Source organism: Dermacentor silvarum, chromosome 3 (genome assembly GCF_013339745.2).
Source record: "Dermacentor silvarum isolate Dsil-2018 chromosome 3, BIME_Dsil_1.4, whole genome shotgun sequence".
In the NCBI taxonomy this organism is placed as follows: domain Eukaryota; kingdom Metazoa; phylum Arthropoda; class Arachnida; order Ixodida; family Ixodidae; genus Dermacentor; species Dermacentor silvarum.
This window is the reverse complement of record NC_051156.1, coordinates 201,443,493-201,468,946: the sequence shown is the minus strand read 5'-3', so window position 1 is coordinate 201,468,946 and position 25,454 is coordinate 201,443,493. Positions and strand designations below refer to the sequence as shown.

The 25,454-nt window shown below is 48.1% G+C and overlaps 1 protein-coding gene across 3 annotated transcripts in view; it reads left to right on the top strand.

Annotated features, from left to right (window-relative positions):
• Positions 1-25,454, top strand: part of LOC119446506 (NADPH--cytochrome P450 reductase-like) — a 93,109-nt gene that overhangs the window by 23,018 nt on the left and 44,637 nt on the right. Inside the window, exon 1 of one of the 3 annotated variants that reach the window (XM_037710949.2) lies at positions 21,224-21,367. The exons of the other annotated variants lie outside the window; for them this stretch is intronic. The gene's annotated coding sequence lies outside the window, so the exon portion shown is untranslated. Of the gene's footprint in view, positions 1-21,223; positions 21,368-25,454 lie in introns of those variants that run through there. 3 annotated transcript variants of the gene reach the window in all.

Sequence of the window (25,454 nt, the reverse complement as noted above, 5' to 3'; positions counted from 1 at the left end):
TTTAACGAGCACCTAGCTCATGCTACTCACAAGACCAGAACTACGAAGTGATTGAGCCGTCCGCTTGTAAAAAATTTCTTGGTACATGCTGTGCCGAAACCAGTGGGAGTATAGACGCCTGCATCTAAAGTTTTATCTTTTTTTTTTTTTTTTACGGACTGCACGTAGGTACCCAGAATTCTGACGCGATAGCGTTAAGGGCCCCGTGTCGAGGAAAATCCAGTGTCGGCGTCGTGGGCGTTGCCCGGTCAAAAAGTTCACCCCGAACCACGCCGACCACGCAGGCTCTCCGCGTGACGCAGAGGCGCTGGTGAACTAATTGAATTTCTCAAAGTAAATTGCGTCAGAGAAATCGTAAACTACAACGCAATGACAACCTACAGACGTGATAGCGTCGGACTGTAATTTGAATATACGAGAAAACATAATTATCTTACGCTGAAACTCAAACACAGGCCCCTTCACAGCATTTCTACCACTTTTACAGCGGCACGCCGTGGTTTCCGTCTTGCAAAAGTACCACCCAGATTGCGCTCGCCTCCTCGGCAGCGTAAAGCCCCTGGGGCTTTACGGCAGCCTACAACAGCGTTGCATGTAGCTCCCTACGGCAGCTGCATACGGAGGCGAAGTTGGAGAAAAAAGAAAGCTGCCGTTACCCGGAAACCTGATAAGCAGCCAGGGATCTTTGAATGCTATCGCGTTCCACTCTTAAAGGCGAAGCTTAAGCGTCCTCCAATTTTTTATTAATATTTTATACCACGGACACAGCCGTACGTTATCCTTTTCATTCAATGAAGAGGGGCAAGAACAGACGAAAACCCTTGAGCGTGTTTTCTATCGCGTTGCATAATGGCGGTTTCCTACAGTCAGCTTCGCCGCAATGCGCTGGTGTTACGCAGTCAAGCATATAAAGTGCTTTGCCGGGAACACGGTGGAAGAATATTTAGGTGTTGACACTGCGCGCGAGCGAGCGTCCAGATTATGTTCGGCCGCGCGCGGGCGCACCGAGTAGCTCTGCTGCGAGCAGATAGAGGGCGCCGCGGCCAGCGGTCCCAGCTTAGCGGCGCCGGCGGCTTGGCATTCCTCTGCCTCCGCTAAATTTTCGTTCGTAGTGGAGTGAGTAAATCTCAAAGCGCGAAAAAAATCGTTATTTCACATTAAAGTGATAAGTGTACCAGGCTTCGCTAACATGAAGGTTCCTTGTGCAGGGCGTGGATGACGTGAACACGGATCAATCGGGCAGCACTCAAAGCCCACTGAAGTTACCCTCGCGCGCGCAATTTGTTTCGTCCGGTCTAGCCGTTCATCCAAGCATAAAAAAATGAAAGTGTTAGCCCACGTGCTACCCCTCGATCAGAAGAAATAGTGACTGCACCAGAAAATGTATTTCATGCTTATCGCTGCTTCCATTCACACTCAGAAAACCGTTCAATCATCGTTGCGCGAATTCAATGTGGCCGCGATATAAATTAAGAAATGAAACGGCGCAAGCTTGCCGATATGCAATGCACTAGAGCAAAGTGGCTGTTCATGGCTAGAACTTAAGATGAGAATGCACATCAGCTATGTAAAAACTCTTTCAAATGGGAATTTATTAGGCGGGACGAAGGCAGGCGTCTATCTTGAATTAGAGCATCACTACCACAGTTTACTGATGAAAACCTGAGCAAATGCCTTTTTTATTCCAATTCCACTTAACATAGACCGTGTATATTATTCATTGGGCTTTCGTCCATTGAGGACTGAGTGACTCTTGCAGGATCTAAAAAAGAAGAGGTAACTTTCTTTTTTCTTAAATTGCATATGAGAATGTGCCAATGTAAGCGTGTTTGACAATGCATGCTACAGCCTGTCCACAAATACACTTACACCCACCACACAATAATCCCATAGACCTTTTTTTTTTGCATAGACACAATACGAAAAAACTTGTGCATGAAGCAGCTCGATAATTTTAATAGGTGATAACCATCCCAGAAGCTTGCGGTCTCATACACTCCCACAATGGAAAAATGTATAAAAACATGCAAGCGTGTAATATACACCGCACGCGCATTGTAAAAAAAATTCAGTAGCCAGGATGGAACAAATTTGAAAATCAGGCACACATCTGCACAGAAAACAGCAGTATTTTACAGGGTGCACAAATATTTCAAAATATGCAAATGTCACGTAGCTGGACAGAACCATAGTAATGTTGTTGCCGTCCCTTGGAGATACTCGGTTATTTTTTACATTTCGCCTAATTAGATAATTAGTCGTATTTATTGATCAACTTCTCAATTATTATAATTAGATTAAAAGTGTCAATGAGAAAATTGTAGAGCAACATCAAAGACTCCCGATACAGCTTTGTATTGCTCAATACGCGCTACGTAGAAGTGTTTTTCCGAGCATGAAAGAAGCTCACGAATACACGCAAAGTGCCTCGAGCGGCCAGTCGCGCGGCAATATTGCTGTATTCGCGGGTTTCGTTCACGCTCGGAAAACACTTTTATGTATCACGTATTGAGCAACAGAAAGTTATATTGGGAGTTTTCCACGCTGCTGTACAATTCTCTTGTTCATACTTTTTATCCAATTATAGCATTAAAAGAGTTGATTAATCAATTATGAAAATAATTATGTAATTAAGCGGAATAAAAAAATAATCTGAGTATCTCCAAGCGACGGCAGACAACATTACCTTGGTTCTGTCCAGCTACGTGACATTTACATATTTTCCAATCTTGGTGCATGATAGTAAACCACCCAGTATATATCTTTTACATGCAGCAAAATTTGCACAAACTACTGCGGCACACAGGAGGTTCTCTCTTCCGCAGCGGCTTTCGAGGTTTATTTGACCGTGTGAGGTTCTTTGGACAGTTTGGAAATAAGGTGGGAATCCTTCTATCGAGCGCTCCGCGTAATATTGCCACGTGTCTAGCGCGGCGATGACGACGGCATAAGACACATCGGCACTTATGAAAAACATAGCAAGAAGAAGAAGAAGCAGTGACTAGCGCGCGCTATTTTAAAACCGTCCGTTCTTGTTACTGCCTCTGCCGACAAGTGCGTTTCGTTTGTCCCTCGAGCTTTCGACGTCGTGACAATATGCCATCGATATCGTATCCTCTGAAAAATGGCTGGTGCAGACATGGTCGGTAGGCGTTAGAGTTCGGTCTGCCCTCAGATTTGCACGGCGCCACTGCTCTAGACGACCGCTGTCGGACGGCGCTTTGAATAAAGGCACACGCTCCGCACAAGTCAGGTATCCAGAATTGCAGTTCGGAACGAAGCACTTTCTAGCCATTTCAAACGCCCCTCAGAAGGCCGCTGCCACCTTCGTCGAGGGCCCGTGGCGACAATACCCAAGCACAAGCTCATGAAACGAACGCGAACAAAAATCGTGCCTTCAAAACAGCGCAACCGCACATGCAAGCAGGAAGACGAAGCAGCGGCAGCACGCGCCTTGCCGCCGAGGCTGGGACCGCATACCGCAGCGCCCTCTACGACGGCGCCGAACCAGCTGCAACCAAGCCGAACATAATCTGGACGCGAGCGAGCGGCGCTTTCGCGCGCGTTGGGGGGAGAGTGTCAGCACCTCTCCTTATTCTTACACCGTGCTCTCTGGCGCTGAGCCGTGCTCCCTCAAGGGCTGCAGAAGATAGCGCCAACCTTTCCCTTTCCCTCAAGAACCACTTATCATCATTACACCGTGCTCTGATCCCACAGCCACTACTATCCTACACACTGACGCAAGTGGGCATGGTATCGGCGCTGTCCTGCTTCAGCGGAACCACGTTGTTAGATAGGGACCATTAACAAACATCCGTCAAGTTCTCCGAGCTCAACCACTCGCCGTCACCTGTCAACCCTGGTGCGCAGGTCGGTCCCGTCAAACCGGTTGATTATCCCCACCTCGTGTGCCGCGCGTGGAGCTTTTGAACCCTCTGCTTCACTCTTCCCGAAAGTCAAACGGTAGGGTGGCTCGGCTTAAGGTGGTTGACCCAGTTCCGAGAAAACTGCTATGTCGTTCGGACAACCACCCGGGACCTACAGCCAGCTGAGCGCTATACCAGGCGAGGAGGAAACGCCGGACGAAGGCCGCCATTGGACAACGGAGCCCTTGGAGCGTCGCCATTGGCCGAATATGACGCCACTTGCGCGGGCCCCTACGATTGGAGGAAAATGACAACACCTGAGCGGACTCGACGATTGGCTGAAAATGACGTGACCCCGAGAGATGGAAGGGGTTAAAGAGAGAGACAGATCGAGAAGAGGGACGTTTTTCTTGCCGTGGGCCGCAGCGTCCGGTTTGCTGCCGGCCATAACGATGACTCTTTTGCTGTTATCTGCTTTGTTATAATCCTGTACATAATGTAAATAAAACTTCAGTTTTCTAAGTCCTCCTCAACGTCGCTCAGCTCCCGCACCCAAGGCAAGATCCAATAATGCGTCTGAAGAGCAAGTCGTGGCCTATACGTGAGTCGTACTTATTCTCCTGCTGAGCGAAATTATACCATCACTGAACAAGAAGGCCTTGCCATCGTGTTGTCCATACGAAAGTTTCGCCATTTCACAAATTTTGACTGACCATCATGCTCTGTGTTGGTTATCCTCCCTGAAGAATTTGTCCGGACGCTTCGGCCGTTGGGTGCTGCGTTTACACACACTACACTGTCACATATAGGTTTGACACATATTTATCTCGCTGCCCGCTGTCGCTAAATGCCCATGTCTCGCCTTCCATCTGTTCGCACCGCCCAGCCAACCGATCAAGACGGTGGCCCCGGTACGGTTCATGACCTCGGTAGACATTCTGTCATCAGGAGACCTCGCCTCCCTCCAACATCAACGTGCAGATACATACTGCCGCACAATTATCGACCGGCTCACTTACTTATCCCGTCATCCCAACAGCCGCCGAAGACACCTTGCACAGTTTAAGCTTAATAATGGATCATTATTTCGGCAAGTTTACCACCCTAACAGTCACCGATGGGTCCCAGTCGTCCCTCGCTCACTTTGACTACAAGTTTTACAAGCGTTTCACGATGATGCAACTGCTGGCCATAATTTAGGATTTCACAAAACCTACGACCGCATTAAGACTCGCTGTTTTTGGCCTGGCCTGTCTATACTAGTGTTGTCAAGTACGTCGGTTCATGTGCGTCATGCCAACACCGAAACGTTCGACCTCTCTTCCCGCCGGCCCTTTACAACCACTGCCGTGCCCGTCCGTTCCCTTTGAATTCGTGGGTATATCGACTTATCGGACCCCTTCCGCTTACACCCGTGGGTCACCGCTGGATTGTCACCGCCGCGGACCATCTCACTCGCTACGCTGGGACGGCAGCTCTTCATTCCTGTGCTTCCGCTGAAGTCGCTGAGTTTGTCCTGCACGCCATTATCTTGCGCCACGGCGCGCCTCGTGTTCTTCGGTAAGACATTTCTTTCGCATGTTCTTGCTGAAATCCTGCAGGCCTCTAACACCATCCATAAGACCACCTCAGTGTATCATCCCCAAACCAATGGTCTTACCAAGCGTTTCCATCGAACTCTGTACGACTTGATCTCCATGACAATATATATGTTAAACCCGACCACAAAAACTGAGATACTATACTTCATTTCGTCACGTTTGCTTAAACACTGCCGTTCAACGCACAACAAACTACAGCCCATTTTTCCTCGTGTACGGCTGTGCACAGTCTTTTGTTTTGGACACCACCTTTCTCTCTACGCTTTCTGTTCCATCCATATCTGTACCAGAGGAGCTCGCCGCCCGCGTCGCCCGCGTCGCCCGCTGCCGTGAAATTGCGCGCGCCAACACCGCGACCATTCAGGACAAAAGGAAAGTCCGTTGTGATGCGACGAGTCGTGCCATTTCGTTCCGCCAAGGCGACGAAGTGCTCCTGTGGACACTTGTTCGAGTACCGGGCCTCTGTGAAATATTTCTTCGCAGGTATCTCGGCCAGTACACCGTGCTTGAAAGAACATCTGCCGTAAACTATCCCGTCGCTCCTGTTAGCTCGGCTGCTGACCGCCGTTGCCGCAGCACCGAAATCGTTCACCTCTCTCGCCTGAAGCCGTATCTTCGGCGTTCGTACCGTTTCTCACTCGCTGCACCATGCCGACCGCTTTCGTGAAGGGGACATGATATGATTATATATATAGCTCAATGGTGAGAGCATCGCACGCGTAATGCGAAGACGTGGGTTCGTTCCCCACCTGCGGCCAGTTGTTTTTTCATCCATTTTCATTGTCATTAAGTTATAATTTCTTTAATTCAATGAGTAAGTACAGGTAATTTCCCCAGTATATATATATATATATATATATATATATATATATATATATATATATATACACTGAACTGCACGATGCGACATGAGCCCCCATATTTCACTCCCACACTTCCAGAGCCCCTGTATATGTATGCACCACGCCTAGCTATATATGACGTGCGGCATATGCGGGTTATATTGCCACACCATTCTATCAATTATGTTGCTAAAACCTTGTCTTACATTCTTGACAAAGCTATTCCTCGGAATTTTGAGAATGACCACCCACAAACAAATGGCATGAAACAAAACACCCACAGCGCACGCCTTTTATGTTAAGTCTTCTCAAACTGAAATACTAAAATTGCGAAACAATGACGGAAACCTGAAAATGACGTAACATTTAGCGCGGTTGTGCACAATCTCCGGGATCGGCCCACGCAAGAGGCTGCGTTTCTACCAGAAAGCTCGCTTTCGTGCACATATCGTTCGGCGCGTTGGATCTGGAGCAGTAAGGGATCTGTGAATGCTATCGCGTTTTGGACCATCGGTGTCCACCACGCAGAAAGAACGAATAGTGAATAAAGCATCACGGCATCGCTTAAATCTCAGACTTAAATATTACGCAGGTCCCGCGTACTGTGGGAATCGCGAAGTTATGCGGAGTATTTTGCAGGTATCTGGCTAGGGCGTCAACCCTGCTGTGGCGCGCCTCGACCAGCTCTTCGACTCTCTCGATCACTTCGAGCATGCGCTCATTGTGGAGCTCGGTTATGCTGAGGGTCAGAAAGAAAAAGTGGGCTTGCTCGATTATTGCGAAGACGTTCCTCTTCCTCTGCGCCCAGGTAGTACTGTACGCCATCCTCGAGCTGCTCAAGTGAGGAATGCAAAGTCCGAGTCGGCGCACTTTTCGACGAAGCTGCGGCCCTCTATAAGAGCTTCTTTGCGAGCCTCAAGTCGTCGATACGAGTCGCTGTACTGACGATGCCATACTCAAGTTCGGCGCAACGCTGTCGTACCCCCAGCGGAGCGACCAAGGCGTATCTAATATAGGAATGAATTTCTAGAATGACATCAGTTTGGAAATATGCGCCATCAAACTCGCCGTAAAAATGTACTACGGTTCCTCCTATACTTTTAAATGCGAAGCATTTCTTGGCGAACATTTGCTACTTTGACAGTATCTATCTATCTATCTATCTATCTATCTATCTATCTATCTATCTATCTATCTATCTATCTATCTATCTATCTATCTATCTATCTATCTATCTATCTATCTATCTATCTATCTATCTATCTATCTATCTATCTAGCCGCCCACGTTTTTATGCTCTCATGGCCGTTTCGTTAATTTGGTATGCACCAAAATTGGCATACTATGACAAGAGTATATGACGAACATAAATGATATGTCATGACTTGAATATCGTGACATGAGTGTCATGTAGGTAATGAAACAGCCGCCTAGGTCTTGGTGCTCTCATGGTCGTTTCGCTAACTTGGTAGCAAGGTACCAAAATTGGCAAAGTATGACAGGAGTGTATGACGAACATAAGTGATAGGTCATGACATGCGTGTCATGTAGGTCATAACAATGACCCAGCGAAAAAGATTATTACACTCAAAAACCACTGAAATGGGTTCGGACGTGAGTACTAAGTGAAGGAAACGCTAACAGATGCTCGTAGAATATATAGTCGTGAGCATGTCTCAGCATAAATGACAATAACTCAGCGAAAAGAAGATAAACACTCAAACACCACTAGAATGGGTTCGGACATGGGCACTATGAAGGAAACGCTAAAGGATGATGGTAGAAATCATTGTCATGAGAATGACTCAGCATAAATGACAATGACTCAGCAAAAAAAGATTAACACGCAAAAGCCATTGAAATGGGTTCTGACGTGGCTACTAAGTGAAGGAAACGCTAAAGGATGATGGTAAAAGTCATAGGCATGACCATGACTGAGCAAAAATGACAATGACTTAGGGAAAAATGATTAACACTCAAAAACCACGGCAATGGGCTCTGACGTGGGTACTAAGTGAAGAAAACACTAAAGGATGAGGGTAGAAGTCATAGTCATGACCATGACTGAGAAAAAATGACTGACTCAGCAAAAAAAGATTAACACTCAAAAACCACTAAAATGGTTTCGGAGGTGGGTACTAAGTGAAGGAAACACTTAAGGATTGTGGTAGAAGTCATAGTCATGACCATCACTCAGCAAAAGCGAGAATGACTCAGCGAAAAAAGATTACCACTCAAGAACCAATGGAATGGGTTTGGATGTCGTACTAACTAAAGGAAAAGGCTAAGTTTGATAGTCGCAGTCTTAGTGATAAGCATGACTAAGGCTTTAGCTTAGGCGTAGCTAAAGCGGCTCCTGAGGACTCATAACATGAATGTCATAACATGCGTGTCTTGTAGGTCATGAAAGAGCCGCCTACGTCTTGGTGCTGTCATGGTCGTTTCGTTAACTTCGGAGGCTCCCCGCACACTGCTTCGCATAACATCGATTCCCACAGGGCGTGGGATCTGCCGGCTTTTTAGAAAAACGCTCCTTTATGCATTGAAGCACAAAAGTAACTGGAACGCCCGTGTATTTCGTCCCACATTTTTGGTAAATAATATCTCGAAACTGGTGCGTCTTCCTGGAGATATGTGCCGTAAGGTTGTGAATCAAGAAGTTAATTAGTAAATTTTCGTTAATTCGTTGAATATGTATTTCGATTTCTCGTGATAATCCAGCTCAAGGACAAGCATTTTGCTATCTGCCACAGGCGATTTTCTTTTTTTTTTTTTGTAATTCCGTAAAACGTATTTTAAAAAAAAGGTCACCCTGTATAGCAGAACAGGTGGGCTGTCTGTAGATCATTCGACGCAGATTCTAAAAAGAAAGAAAAGTTCAGTCATCAGTGCGCGCTATAGAATTTAAAGAATGTTTGGGAATAAATAAAGCGTGTTCGAAAAAAAAAAAAAAGAACGCCTAAAAGGAAGTATATGTCAGTTCTGCTCCCTTCGGAAGTTTTATTACTCCACAGTAAACGGAATGCGCTACGTACACCCTAAAAGCAGTTTACACCCTTTGAGGCGTATCTTTGTCCCACAGCAATATAATAGTCATCTAGCTGCCTTGCTTGCGTTTCCTTTCTTTGAAGCTCTGCGCTCGCTACTTTCCAGTCAAGTATGATTTGTCACGTTGATAACGCGCATGACCTGCAAGTGCAGGACACGCAGCCCTAAAGAAAGGAAAGGTGTTCAAGATCGATGGCGATTATCGTTGTGGGACAAGATAAGCCGCAAGAGGTGCGAACTTTTCTAAGAGTGTAAGAAAAGGTTGGCACCCTTTCGGGCTTATATCTTGTCTCCAAACAATATCGTCATCTATCTTGAGTGCCTTTCCTTTCTTCAGCGCTGCGTGTCCGGCACTTGCAGGTCATGCGCGTTATCAACGTGACAAATCATACTTAACTGGAAAGTAGCGAGCGCAGAGCTTTCAAGAAAGGAAACGCAAGCAAGACGGATGATGCCTGGTGTTTGGGGACAAGACACGGCCCAATTAAAACTCATCTATCTATAAAAGTAGCGCCATTCTTAGATCTTGCCGCCACCGCGCTCACCCCGGCGTTTCCTCCTCGCTGCCTCCTGTCGCCCCAGCCTCCTCCGCTCCCCCATTGGCCAATCTGTGTTACGTGGAAGCACGCGTTGCGCTTTTGTATATATATATATATATATATATATATATATATATATATATATATATATATATATTAAAATGGGGGTGTTGGTCTTCAAGCAGGCCTCGATGTGGCGTTACAGAAGGCTATCCGAAAGGCAGGTCTGGTTACCGGCGAGCGCGAGCTAGAGCGTCAACAACAACCACACTCATCGTCGTCTTCTTTCCCTGCAGACATCGAAGCGCGGTCAATCGCCTTCAGTACAATTACCCCCCGCGGAATAAGGAGCCATCCTGGCGACCTAGGGGCAAGAAAACACAGGGGGATCGTAGCACTGCTTGAGTCTGGACACGTGGACAATTTCTTGGCCACGACGACGATGGTCAGAAGACGGTTCTAACGGCTCGATGAGATAGTTCACCGGAGATGTTTGTTGAAGTACACGATATATATGGTCCCTGGTACTTGGAGACCAGCTTCGTTGAAAGGCCAGGTGTAGTGGACGGGACACGCAGCCAGACTAGCGAGCCAGGAGCATAGCACGTAGGAGTAGCGGAGGCATCGTGGTGTTCCTTCTGGCGCCACTGGTCTTGTGATGTGAATGAACGTGCAAGTTGGCGGCATTCTTCAGCGTATGTAGCTGCTTGAGATAGAGTCGTGGACTCGGAGGCGTCGGGTCGGTATAAAAGAATAGTGTCCATGGTACAAGAAGGTTCGCGTCCGTGAAGGAGAAAGAAAGGGGAGAATCCAGTTGTGCTTTGAATGGCGGTGTTATAAGCGTACGTAACAAAAGGTAGCACTCGGTCCCAATTGGAGTGATCTGACGAGACGTACATAGCAAGCATGTCGCCCAGGGTGCGGTTAAAACGTTCTGTCATCCCGTTGGTCTGTGGGTGATAGGCACTGGTGGTGCGGTGAACGACACGGCATTCACGAAGCAATGCTGCGATAACGTCGGAGAGGAACACACGACCACGGTCACTCAGCAACTCTCGAGGAGCTCCATGACGAAGGACGAGATTGTGAAGAATGAAAGTGGCAACGTCTTTTGCTGTGGACGACGGAAGAGGTGAAGTTTCGGCATACCGTGTGAGGTGATCGACGGCAACGATTATCCAACGGTTACCGTCTGGTGTACTGGGAAGGGGACCGTAGATGTCAATGCCGACGCGGTCAAATGGTCGGGCGGGGCATGGCAGAGGTAATAAGGGGCCAGCGGCGTGTTGAGGAGGAGTCTTGCGTCGCTGGCACGTGGAACATGACCGAACATACTGGCGAACATAACGGTACATGCCACGCCAGTAGTACCGAAGCCTAATACGTGAATACGTCTTCAGGAAACCTGCGTGGCCACATTGTGGGTCGTCGTGGAAAGTGGAGCAGATTTCGGAGCGCAGGTGGCGGGGAATGACGAGGAGCCACTTACGGCCGCCGGGGGTGTAATTCCGGCGGTACAGCACGTTTTCCCGAGTGGTGAAGTGTTCAGCCTGCCGACGCAATGTCCGAGAAGTGGGAGCAGAAGTCCGGCCAGACTGAAAGTCTAGAATGGAAGCCACCCACGGGTCCTTGCGCTGCTCAGATGGCATGTCAGAGATGGCAAGAGCGCTGGTATCGTAGGTAGTATTTGTGAAGCAGACAGGGTCGGGAGGCAAGGGTGAACGGGAGAGGGCGTCTGCATCCGAATGTTTCCGACCAGAGCGATACACGACGCGGATGTCGTATTCCTGGAGGCGCAATGCCCATCGAGCGAGGCGACCACTTGGATCTTTCAGTGACGACAACCAGCACAGGGCGTGGTGGTCGGTCACTACGTCAAATGGGCGCCCGTACACGTAAGGACGAAATTTCTCTATGGCCCAAATTATGGCAAGACATTCTTTTTCAGTCACCGAATAGTTGCCTTCGGCTTTGTTGAGAGTTCGGCTTGCATAGGCAACGACGTACTCTTCAAACCCATCTTTCCGTTGAGCAAGAATAGCGCCTAACCCGACACCGCTGGCGTCCGTGTGGATCTCAGTGGGTGCAGAGGGGTCGAAGTGTCGCAGTATAGGAGGCGACGTAAGGAGACGGCGCAATTCGTTGAAAGCGTCGTCGCAAGCAGGAGACCAAGCCGAAAGGTTATGACTGCCAGCGAGGAGCTTGGTCAAAGGGTTGATGATCATAGCGAAATTGCGGATAAAGCGTCGGAAATAAGAACATAGGCCGATAAAGCTGCGGAGATCTTTCATGGTACTTGGTTTGGGAAACGCGGAAACGGCTGTAAGTTTGGCAGGGTCGGGGAGAATACCGTCCTTCGAAACAACATGACCTAGAATCGTAAGCTTTCGAGCGGCGAAGTGGCATTTCTTCAAGTTCAGTTGCAGTCCTGCAGCTGAGAGGCAAGCGAGAACTTGTTCGAGGCGAGTTAGATGGGACGCAAAATCGGAGGAAAAGACCACAATGTCGTCTAAATAACAAAGGCAAATATGCCACTTGAGGCCTCGAAGGATCGTGTCCATCATGCGCTCGAAAGTAGCAGGCGCGTTGCAGAGGCCGAAGGGCATGACTGTGAACTCATACAGGCCATCGGGCGTCACAAAAGCCGTTTTTTCGCGATCGGCCTCTGCCATCGGCACCTGCCAGTATCCCGAGCGCAGATCTAAGGACGAGAAGAATTCTGCTCCCTGTAGGCAGTCCAGGGCATCGTCGATGCGTGGTAGAGGGTACACATCCTTGCGGGTTATTCGATTAAGACGGCGGTAATCCACGCAGAACCGGATGGATCCGTCCTTTTTCTTTACCAGCACAACTGGAGAGGCCCAGGGACTGCTGGAGGGCTGGATTATTCCACGTTTCAGCATATCGTCTACCTGCTCATCGATGACACGGCGTTCTGCAGTCGACACACGATATGGGCGCTGGCGCAATGGTGCTTGTTGACCGGTATCGATCCGATGAACAACTGCTGATGTTCGACCTAAGGAAGACTGGTTGTGGTCGAAGGAGGCTCGAAAACGCTGCAGGAGTTGCACAATCAAGTTGTGCTGCGCAGGTGTGAGGGCGGAATCGACGGCATTTAAGAATATGTCGTCAGGATCGTCGGTGTCAGCGGCAGGAGCGATGGCACAAATCGGTAGTGATGCCTTATCGCCAAGCATTGCATCCTCGAAAAGGCAGTCAAAAGTCTCGAAGCTTCCCAGACACTCGCCGCGTAGTAGAAGTGACGGACATTCAGATACATTGCACACGTAGATAGCCGCAGAACCATTGCAGAAGTTGATGACAGCCCACGGGAGGAGGAAGTTTCGGCGCCGAGCAGGAGCTGCAGATGGCGAAAACAAAACAGGTGAGTTGGCGGCGGCAGGCGAAAACACCGGTACCAGAACGACGGACAAAGGGGCGATGTGGACGTCAGCCGCGGCAAACACTTTAGGGGGAGCGTGGTCATCGAGGTCAGGGCACGGCGTCGACAATGTGAGTTCGGCACGCGCGCAGTCCACGAGGGCTTGATGAGTAGACAGAAAATCCCATCCTAGGATTACGTCGTAGGATGATCGGGGCAGGACGACAAACTTAACGGCATACATAACATTTTGAATAATTACACGGGCTGTGCACTGAGCGGTAGGCTTGACGTGATGCGAGGTCGCCGTACGCAGGGAAACATCGGTAAGCGGGGTGGTCACTTTTCTCAGATCGCGGCACAATTTTTCGCTAATTACAGAAACAACAGCTCCTGTGTCGACAAGTGCACGTACGGCGATACCTTCTACCAATAAATCAATTTCGTTAGGCGGGTAAAAATGAGGTCTTGGAGAGTTCGATGACGGCGCAGTTCTTGCCTCGGGAACTGCGGCTGTTAGTTTTCCTCTCGTGCGGGGCTAGGTCGGCGAAGCATCGGGGAGATGGATCGGCGACGGGGAGAAGATGACCGGCGTGAGTCATACGGGCGGCGTGTAGAAAACGGGTCGGCGACGGGAGAAGGAACTCGTGGTGAGTGCTGAGCACCTTGATAGGTTGGCGAAGCCACACCATGTTGAGAGCGGAAGCTGCGACGGTGACAGTGGCGGGCTATATGGCCCGCAAGACCACATGCGAAGCATATGGGCCGGTTATCAATGGTACGCCACGGATTCACAACAGATGGTCCGGTGGGCGCAGAAGGATGGGGCACCGGGCGTGAGGGTGGCGGCGACGTGTAGAAGGACCCGGTGGCACGGTAGGCGCCAGAAAGAGATGGGGCCTGTGGTCTGGCAAGAGCGGCAGCGTAAGTTAATGGCGTAGGGACAGGCAACGCCGGCGGGGCAGTTGGTAGTGCCTGGGCGACTTGCGTCTCAATGAAATGACGAAGAGGTGGATCTAAAGATGACGGCGCTGGCTCAGGTGTGTGGGCGACAAGGGAAAGTTGACGTGCAACTTCCTCGCGGATGAACTGCTTTATGTGTGGCAGCAAAACGGTGTGATCGGCAGTGGCGTCGCTGGCAAGGGTGGAAATGTCTGCTGTATCTTGAGCAGCACGGCGCGTCGACGCACGCTGCTTTCGCAGCTCGTCGTAAGTCTGGCAGAGTTGTATCACGTCGGCTACCGTCTGGGGGTTCCTAGCGACAAGCATCTGAAATGCGTCGTCGTCGACTCCTTTCATGATTTGCTTTATTTTTTCTCCTTCAGTGAGAGATGGGTCGACGCGCTTGCACAGGGAGAGAACATCTTCGATAGTAGCTTGTAAACGTCTCCTCCCTGCGTTGGACTCGACTGCGCAAGCGCTGTTCCGCGCGAAGCCGGCGCACGGCGGGACGACCGAAGACCTCCGCGACGGCTGCCGTAAAGGTCGACCAGCTCGTGATTTCGGTTTCATGGTTTTTGAACCAGAGGCCGGCTACATTAGTGATGTAAAAGTGAACGTTCGTGAGCTTGGCGCGGTCATCCCATTTGTTACTAGAGCTCACTCGTTCGTACTCGGCGATCCAATCCTCGACGTCCTGGTCGTCGGTGCCGCTAAATACAGGTGGGTCCCGTTGTCGGGGCACGCCAGCACAGTGGATTGTCGTTGGCACGGGAGCAGCTTGCGATGGGCCAGGATCAGTCATGGTGAAAGCTGATGGTAGCGTACGGCTGCGAAGTTCCAGGATGGACAGTACCCCGCTACCTCCACCACTTAAAATGGGGGTGTTGGTCTTCAAGCAGGCCTCGATGTGGCGTTACAGAAGGCTATCCGAAAGGCAGGTCTGGTTACCGGCGAGCGCGAGCTAGAGCGTCAACAACAACCACACTCATCGTCGTCTTCTTTCCCCAGACATCGAAGCGCGGTCAATCGCCTTCAGTACAATATATATATATATATATATATATATATATATATATATATATATATATATATATATATATATATATATTGTCTTTTCAGCGCGCTCTGACCGTCATTCTCGGACCTGTGCGACGAAAGCGCTGTACGCACAAACGGATCAAACGTGTTAGGGACAAGAACTTCGTTGTGATGGCGTGCTGCTGCGCCTTCAGTTGCCGCAACCGACAAGGCGAGGGCAAAATGCTTTTTTTTTTTTTTTTTTTCTATCCGGCAAGCGCAAACGCTTGCTGCACACTTGGTAATGCGCCGTCTCGCATCATCGCGTTGCTGCTTCCAAAACGGCATTATTAAGGTCAGTTACTGACTTACGAAGCAAAATCGCGCCTCAAAAACGGCTCCGCAGGGCGCGATCGAAGTTTTCCGCGGATTTCCTCTGGTAGCGCGTTAGCTGTCGTCTGCTACGGCAGGTCCGACGTAGGCGACGTCACTGTCGAGATCGCGCTTCGATCGCGCTGGCCCCACCGAGCGCGACAGTGGAATGGAGGAGGAGGGAAGTGGTTGGCGCTACTTTTTACATTGAGGGGTTTTAGGCCCAATGGGTGTAAATTTTAGAGTGTACTCTCCTTTAAAAAAAGAAAAAGAGAGAGAGAGAAGTTTTTGAGGCTTATGTTGTTTTACGTGCATTTCCTTCTTTTCTTTCTTTCATTTTTGTTCTTTAGCGCTGAGCGAACGATAATTTGCCTTTCGTGACATTAAAATACCAGCTGAGCTTTGTGTTAGAAAAAAATGTCGCAGTTTCACGCGAAAGGCGAAGCATCAATTGCGATAGCAAATTAGTAGAGAACTATAAGGAGTATGGATAGTAGTTTTATCGGCTGCATAAACTTGGACACATTCGTTTACTCACTGAATTAACAAGCATGGTGTCAGCGCGCACAAGCAAACGTGAATAGTTTATACTAGATGACCGCAGACAACCACTGTCAAAACGCTGGCGTGTGCAAGCGTTTTGACAGCGAGCGTAGGTTCGTGGCAGCGAGCGAAGGTTCGTGCGGTCTATCGCTTCAATGGAAACTGAGCGGCGAAAAGGGGGTATGACCTGTGTGGAGATCGCTTTCAAGATACGGTGCGCGCGACAGCCCACAGCGGCGCAACGTACAAGTACGCAGTTGCTCGCACAGTAGAAGCCGCACCCCCTCCCTCCCGCGCTGCCTTCCCGCTTTCTTCCTTTCGCGTGGGAGATTGAGTCGCCAGTTCCATCGAGATCAAAAGCCGTCATGCCACACCACCACTACTGCAAGGATTTCCGCCACTAGAAAAACACTACAATAATAAAGCGCAGCCGGCATGGCCCAGACACCGCCCGACATTCAACGCGCCCTAAACGATTCGCTCCCTGCGCACGTAGGAGCTGCGCTCGGCAAGGTCGCTGCGCGCGGTCCCAGAGATAAAGTGAGCGCGCCAGACCAGTGCCTCAAAAATCCCTAAGCGATTGTGTCCCCAAGCGCCTAGGAGCTCCACGATTGCCATGACAACACGTGTTAAGCGGAGGTCACGTGACCCGCAGTGCCACGCTTCCGCTGTATCTACTAGCAATTGGAAAGTCGCCTCCGGGAATTCGCGCGTCCCTCGCGCGTTTTCACTCGCACATACAGCATACGGCGCGCGGCGACGATTTTATCACCCTTGGACTCTATACCGAACCTCACGGCGACGACGACGACAGCAGAAATACGCTTGGAGTGTCCATATATAATTTCTATCGCAGTAAAAGGAAGGCATGCAAGACAGGTGATAATTACTTCATACGACGAAAACGACGCAACACATCAAAGAAAAGACAGGCGAAAGGAAAGGGCGTCACTCGCGACTAACTTTATTCCTAGAAAACATCGCTATATATAGCCAAGCCACACATGCGTGGCAAGCCAGCCCAAGCCATCTATATGTAGCAAGAAGCATGCAAGGCCCGACGTCACTTGTGCGGTGGGTGTTGTTTATGAAATTCCGCTCAGCTGCGGCAGGGTTTACATTAACCAAACGGGCCGATGAGAGAGAGCATGAACTTTCCGTTAAGAATAACTTTTCGACACATTTACCAGCACTGCAAATCCTGTAAGGCAAGTTATCAGCATTCTTGCCTGAAGCAACGAGGTGCTGGCACGAGAAAAGTTGGAGGCATATTACATAAGAAGAAAATATATCTGAATACGTGAAGCTACGGTGGCTACAGGAGCAGAGCCGGAGAAGTCACGTGACCAGGAGAGGCCGAAAGCCGCACCGGGAGGAGGACAGGTCACGTGACCTGCAGAGAAGGAGAGGCGCTAAGGGGGAGGAGGCGACTCATGAGAGGGAGCGGCCTCGGGGGAGGAGGCACTGTGCAATGTGCATTCTGTGCGTTCGCGGCCGCTTGGCTGGCCCGAACTACCCGAACGGCGCTACTTGCGGGGAATGGGACGCGTCGGCGTCCTCGGGCGACGGCGTTCCTAGCGCGTTGCGGGGGATGGGACGCGATCTGTCGAAACAGCGGAGATGGGGTCGTTCCTTCGGTCTAAAACGAAGACTACCACAGCGAAAAAAAGAAACATACGCGACATTGTCGCGTATGTTTCTTTTTCGCATATCGCAGAAACAGAACGAACACAGCCCGCTCAGAATTCACTTCGCAGAACTGGCTGCATTTATTTATATGTGTACGCCAACTAGGGTAGTGCTGAGCTGTATGCTGTATGCCTGATTTCAAAGGAGAGGCGAGGGAAGCCCGGAAGAGCACGCGCCAATCCGCTTTTCTTCCATGTCCATGACACATGGAGTTTTTTGCTTACGACGACACGAAAACTTCCTTGGCTGGTAGAGGTATACAGCTTCGCTGTAAAAAAAAAAATTCACCAGCCCTTCTCCTGTCGAGAAAAGGGGGGTAAATTGTGTGTGTATCTGACCTTCGTCAGGGTAACGTAAAGTTCACGACATGTCATGGTAATAAAACACAAGCGTTTATTAAATGTATGCAACGAGGGAAGGAAACGCAACGGAAGGAAAAGTTGCACGAAAAGGAAACAAAAGTCGAAGGAAAGGGAACAAAAAGTACCGCGAAAGGGAACGAAAAGTAGTAGGAAAGGGAAGGGAAAGGAGTAGGTCAAGTACACACAGGACAACCTTTGCTTACTACCCCCATTTTCTCGAAAGGGAAAGGGCTGGTGATTTTCTTTCTCTCTTTCTGTCTCTCTCTTTCTCCCTCTATATCTTTCTTTCTCTCCTTCTCTCTCTCTCTCTTTCTTTTTGTCCCTGGTATATGTGCCAGTGAGCGTGCAACCTTTCTGCACTATCGCCAGGATCGGCCCACTTTGCAGCGTGACACCACCACCACCACTGCCGAAACTTGTGAGCCTATATAAAGCTTCGCTTAAAAAGAAAACCACGTGCACACACAACTCAACACAATTTCTGAAACACCCGGAAAGCATGACGCTGTAAGGACGACGCTATCATGCAGTATTCAAACATGCTCTGATGACCATCTGCGTTTTGAATACAGCTTCAAGCTATATACTTGGATACATTGGCCGAACCAGTGTGTCCACTATAGTGCGTGCTGTGAGGCAACACAACAGCGATAATGTACGAACGAGAAACAGCGCAAGCAATTCAGAACGGGGTCTGTGGCAGTGATGACGCCACAGCGCTGCCTCCGTCCTCATTTTCGTGTGCGCGCATTTTCTTTTTCTTTTTCGTTCGTGCAAATGCAACAAGATATACGCCCCTATAAATCAAGCCTCTACTTTTAACGGAGCATACGTGAAAGAACCCCAGGTGGTCAAAATTAATCCGGAGCCCTCCACTACGGCGTGCCTCATAATCGATCAGAACTGGTTTTGGCACGTAAAACCCCAGAAAGAAGAAGAAGAAAAAAATCACAAGAAAGAAAAGTGTAAGGCTACCCACGACTATGAGGTCGAATATACGTACGTATATACATGTGGCGAGAAATTGAAATACATGGTAGGAATTACCGCGGTCTGCAACCGCAAATTCGGTGCCCCTAAAAAAGGATGCGGGGTAGAGTTTTATCTTCATTTCGGCACTTATATATTTAGGCGTGTGTCTGAAGTGTGCTAGGAGGCTCAAACCAACTCAGTGGCGTTGAGGATCGCGTGTCCTCGTCTGCGGTATTTTTTCGTTTTGCAAAGTTAATTAACTAGCATAAACTAATTACCTAACTTTTTAAATATTGGCTTCACCAAGAAAGTGCCAATACGAAAGTTGTAGATCACATTTAAAAATGGCCGACTGAAGTGTTTGCTACTAAGTACCACTATGGAGCTTCTTGTAATTGCCTTTAAAGAAAGCGCGCGAAATACAAAAACAAGCGCGTCATAGCACCAAAGTTGGTTCTTTATTCTATGCTAAGGTGGCTGTACCCTGCAGGAGGTTCACGTTCGCACTTCCACCCGATCCTCATGCGTTTAACGGAATACCGGACTCGCTAAAACTCTCTAGCTACTATTTCTACATGCATATGGGTGCATGCAGGCAATATCGTCTCAGTAGTGCGTGCGTGATTGACCCTCGTTTCCTACCCCTGCTGTCGAAATCGCTAACGTCCACGCTTGATCGCTGGTAGAGATTTTATTTGAGACGAGGCCATGACAACAATCTGACCGGCAACGGCGTCTAGTATCTTCTCAAACTCACATGTGGCAATCGCACCTGTGAAAATAAAACCATTCGTTCCCTAGTTCCTGTGATTAGACAATTAACCTGATTCACGCAATCAATGCCGACGCCGCGACTACCACGCTGCTATGAACGCGGCGGCGAGGTCTTCGCGGCCGTGATCCCAAAACCGACTGCGACGCTAGTTATCGTCTGCTAGCGCTTACAGTGATGGCTATCGCGTGTCTAACAGTTGCCGCTGTTGCACCGGAGAGAGGCGACGGAAGTGGGACAGCCTTTTATATTGCTTTCATCATTTTGCTTGAGGCGGGGATCCCGCGAACGCATGAGCTGCTTGTATGTATATGTGTGTGCTGGGGAAGGGATATGTATCTGTGCATGTAAAAGACCCTGAATGATATCATAAGCTGCGCGCCCGCACGAGAGATAACGAAATTTTATCAGGATCCGAACATATTATTCGCTCAGAGGTGCAGACCGCTCTGGCACGTGACCCACGTTTCTGCGGTGGCGACCGGTATGACGCCACAACTTACAAGAGACAAGCAAAAAAACGAAAAAAGAAAAGAGTGTTTGTTTGTTAATGCGTAGTCGTTATAGCACATTGATAGTAAATATCTATAAATCGAAAAAGATATGGCGATCACACGTCATCGGTATTTGGCGCCCGCAGTAGTGCGAAAGCATATCCTTCGAGATTTCGCTTTTGCAATAGCGAAACACTAGAATCTTGGAGGCCACGCAAAAACTGATGCACACTCTGAACTTTGTCGCAGCATAATGAAATTTGACAGTGCGATGCTTGCTGATGCTTACACATATAACTTTCTTACTTGATTTATTACAGCAAGCAAACTACAATGCCTAGAATATACTTACTATTCTAGGCACTGTAAGCAAACTATGTCGGTAATGCGGAATCATTCATGCATTTAGTACCGCTCATTTTGATGCGCCATAATAAAGCGCGTCATAAAAGCGTAAAGCTTGCTCATACTTTAAAGGGATTCTTATTACACCACGGAGTTTATAAATTATTAAATATGTTACGTCATTCTACTCATTCACTATCCTGCCTGTCCACCTCGAATTAGTGTAACAGCTATCGCCATCTACTGTCTAAATAATCGACGCATGAAAAATTAAAACTTTAAAAGATGAACAGATATTTTACATATTTTACACATAAATGTTTACTTATATTCAGTATTTTTATAAGAATTTTGTGTTCTAAAATAAGGAAACGCTTTTGCATTAAGGTAGCCGTAAAGGAGGTAAACGCACATGGTGGCGCTCACGTCGGCTCCACAAATTTTGCTTTTACTTCATCATATCTGTGATGTTGCAGCCGTACAGCTGACGGAGCCGTGGCGGTGCGGAAAGGGTCTTCATTAATGAAAGTTAAACGCTGGGCTTTCTACAGGACTAATAAACTCTGCCAGGACGTAAGGTGAGTCTCATGGAGCCCCAGCGGGCCGATATCGCACATTTATTTGGTGTTTCATAGGCCTAACCCGCATATTTTTGCCTCGGTGGTGGTCGGAGGGTGAGGGGGGAAAGGTGCTCTAGTGGGGGACTTCGGTATTTGACGGTGCGTCGCGAAGCGACGTCGTCGACTCGGCTTCGAATATTATTTCGCTCGTCTATTCGTTCCGTAGGAACACTGCACGTAAATCGATTCCATCATTGTCGAAATCCCACCGAGCCCCCTTATGATCGCGAATCGAGGGTGCGTGGAATATATTTCAAGGTCAATATGTTGCAATTCCACCGTTTTTTACCTCTAGGGAAGGCCGTCCGTTTTTTGCTGTTTGTCCTCGATTTCTGCTTTCGCTGAAGATCACTACCAGACCAGATGCGCAGCAGTTTTACGAGGACGTTGTTTAGTGCCGTCGATGGAAATTGCACGTTGCCCAACACTTGCAATCTTTTGGCCCGTTTTTCTTTTGATATCTGCTCCTTTTTTTCGCCAGCGGTAAGCGTGACGTACAAACACCACTACGGATTGTGTGCGTGTATGCGTACACACCGTACGCCGCGCGAAAGCGAAAATAACTTTGTACAGGTGTAAGTTCTGTCTGCTCGAAACTTGAAACATTCTAGTACCAGTTACTATCTGTGCTTTAATCAGTGGTTTCGCGTGGCGTCGAAAAATGCTCGTTGTTAGAAGCTCCGTGGACCAGTACGATCCGGTGTAGTCTTCGGTTCGGGCTATCAGAAACAACTCGGCCGCATTTGGTCGTCTTCTAGGGAACAAATATACTGATTGCTCAAGCGCTCAAAAGTTGTCGATCAGCGGTGTCGTTCACAGGTGACGTACAAGTCGAACCGCAGTGCGAGGTCATTTAAACGAATAAAAAGTACAAAACTTCATAACTCCTGCTCCTGACAGGCATTTTTTTTTTCCCTTCCTTGTAGACGTATTACACATTCGTACAACACAGCAAGCTTTTTATTATTTTCCCCCTTAAATTCCTGTCGCTTCTTTTCTTTCTCTCTCTCTCCCTCTCTCTTTTCTTCTCTCATGTAGTGTCAACGGTTTGAACGCGGTCATCCAAATAATCTGGCTAGTCTGTGTGCCACTCGAGCCTGGCAGATTAACGTGCTGCAGTTTCTCGTACTCACCGCGCAGCGGAAATGCGCGCATCAACATCGTTAGTTTATATGAAGTTTATCAAGAAGCGGGCTAGTTTCGGCTTTCTATATCTGAAAGTGCTTGAGTTTAGAAGTATCGGGGAGAGGAGGAAAGAAACGTGTACTACGTTTCTATGACGCCTACCCGTGACGGCGGCTTATGCACGCATGTCTCCGGAGAGTTTTTTTCCCTTTACTTTTGTATTTTTGGGCACGTGCGACCCTGACGTCACACTGGAAAGGAAGAACAAAAGGTAATTTGCCCCTGGATGTCGCAAGGTAGCGCGGGCAGTTGTATCTCAAGGCAATCAGTGAGGTCTGCAAACACGAGCCGGCGCGCTCTTTTTGCTTGTTTTGTGTGTGCTTGCCTTTTTTTTATACCGCAAAGGTCGTGCCGTGTCTGATAGTTCCCTTTGTTTCCTGCTTACTTTATCTCACCTACGTCATGGCATGCGGCCGGATTGAGGGTAGTAGGAGTCTTACTACGATTTGCAAAGACTTCTTGTAAGGACGTTGTACCCTGTCATTTCTTTCTTTATGTTTGTGTACTCGGGGGTTTTTACAAGCTCGTGAAGTTGCTTGTTGCCTCATTTAAAAAAAAAAAAAAAAAATATATATATATATATATATATATATATATATATTTTCGTTAAGCTCTTCATTAACAACTGCTGCGTATGAAAGCCAGAGAAAAATAGGTGTCTCCCCTGTTTCATTCTTTCTCGTGCATTTTGACTGGAGGAAAACAGAGAATGCATGCACATTCGTTGTCTCACGTACACACACATTCTTTTTCTTTTTTTTATTTGGTTTCTCGAGAACTGAGAGAGCCTTGGTGGCTTGGCTGCTTATTTCGGGCTGCAGAGGGTAAGGTTGGATCCAAGTGACAGTTGAGAGGGGAGCAAAAATGCCTAATGTTTCTCTGCCAGCCACGTCACAGACTCTTTGACGCAGCCGCAGCGCTGTGTGGCACATCGTTAATCAGTGTTGTGGTGCCGCATGGTCTGGTGGTTGCCACGCGCCTTGAGTCACTGCGGTCTTTCGGGGGAATCCAGACGGTGTTTGACCATCATCTGGAAAGTACGCCTGGTTGGCAACTCCACTCTATAGGTCTTCGTGCTCCAAAACGTTGCTGTAGTTTTGTGCTGGTCGTCCCGACGGGCAGAAGTGAAGTTGACGCTCGTGGTTCGAAATGGCTTTCCTGCAGTGCCTCACAAACACCTCTGGTAGCACCGTGCTAACTGAAGTTACATATGTGCCTGCGTCATCAGCTGCACAATTGTTCGAGTTTGGACAGTCGGCCATTCACAGTTATGTAGTGCCCATGACAGGTATGTTTCGTGCAAGTCCCCATTCGCTTAGGCAAACTGCTTTAGTTTATTTAATTACATACCCTGCAGAATTCCATTGTGGGTAGTACTTCTTGCTCGTCCTACAGGTGGCTTAGTTCAGTTTGTGGGGTCGTTGAGTGCTCTTACTGGGAAGACAGTGCATCGTTGGGTATTAAAATGATCTATGGTATTCACTAGTACCTGGCCTATTGCTTTTAATTCGAGTGTAATTGGATGTAGCATATAAATAATGGCCCCATTTGCTTTATTGTATTTGTCTTAATGGCACTTGCTTTTATTAAAGTCTTTGTTTGTTTGAAGAGTGTTCAGAACTGTAACAAAAGTTCTAGTGTGAGTGAAAATGTTTGTGGGCAGTAGTGAGTAAATACGCTTAAGTAGATATTGATTTGTTAAGCAAACCTCTAGAACTCTCTGGAAACTGGCAGGAAAATAAGCTAGGACAGACCATCCGCTTGCTCCTGCGAGAAACGCCGTTTCCAGGGGATGTGACACACCTGCGTCTGTACTGTGCTCGTTTCCGCCAGATGTGTGGAAAATGCGAAAGGTTAAAAAACAAAACAAAAAGGTTCGTCAGCATTGCACAGCTCGTTGTACTGCCAGCAGAATAAGGTGCAGTTCCCTTTGCTGAGGGTAATGTATATCTTTAGCTCACTTTGATTGGGTGAATGGAACATTTCCTGCGCTGGCTGTCTGGTGTTCCTCTTGCTTGAGCCTTTAGGGTCAATCTTCTTATACCTCTTTTTTTCTTTGAGCAGTACTCATTTCTGATTACCTATTACTCCAGAGGTTTCCTGGACACATTGTCCTCATTTGACTGACAACTTTCAATGTCAGTACATTGTAGGCTATCAGTGCTACTAACGCTACTTGTCCGAAATGATTTATTACTTTGGACTTCCTGGACACAATGCCCTCATTTTGCGGATAACTTTCAATTCCAGAACCATCAGTGCCACTGCTGGTAACATGTGCTCACATTAATTCATAATCGATTCTATGATACAATAAATTTTGTGCAGTATCTTCATTATAGAGTTACACATAAACTATGTACTTATAATATCCCAGCAACGGTGGCTGCATTTCGATGGAGGTGAAATGCAAAAAACACCCATGTACTTAGATTTAAGTGCACGTTAAAGAACCCCTGGTGGTCCAAATTAATCCAGAGTCCTCCACTACGGCGTGCCTCATAATCAGATGATGGTTTTGGCACGTAAAATCCCATAATTTAATTAATTTTTATGTACTTTTAATAGCAAGAGGTGCAGGAGCCAAAGAACAGTCATTGCAAGCTTGTCGACATCTATGGTGCAAATGGAGTGTCCACCAAAAGGTTCTCCTTCTGTGCAAAGACCACATAAGCTAAATTACAGCGACATGCAAACCGAGTGGCTTTATTGCTAGGTGTTCATAGCTATAAGTGGGCTTTACTTCAAATTTCAGTGTACTGCTTATTAAATTATAGAAATTGTTACTCATGCTGCAACCATGTGCATGCCTTTGTGTAGATACTGAACAAACATTTTCTGATTTGTTATGTGTAGAGGT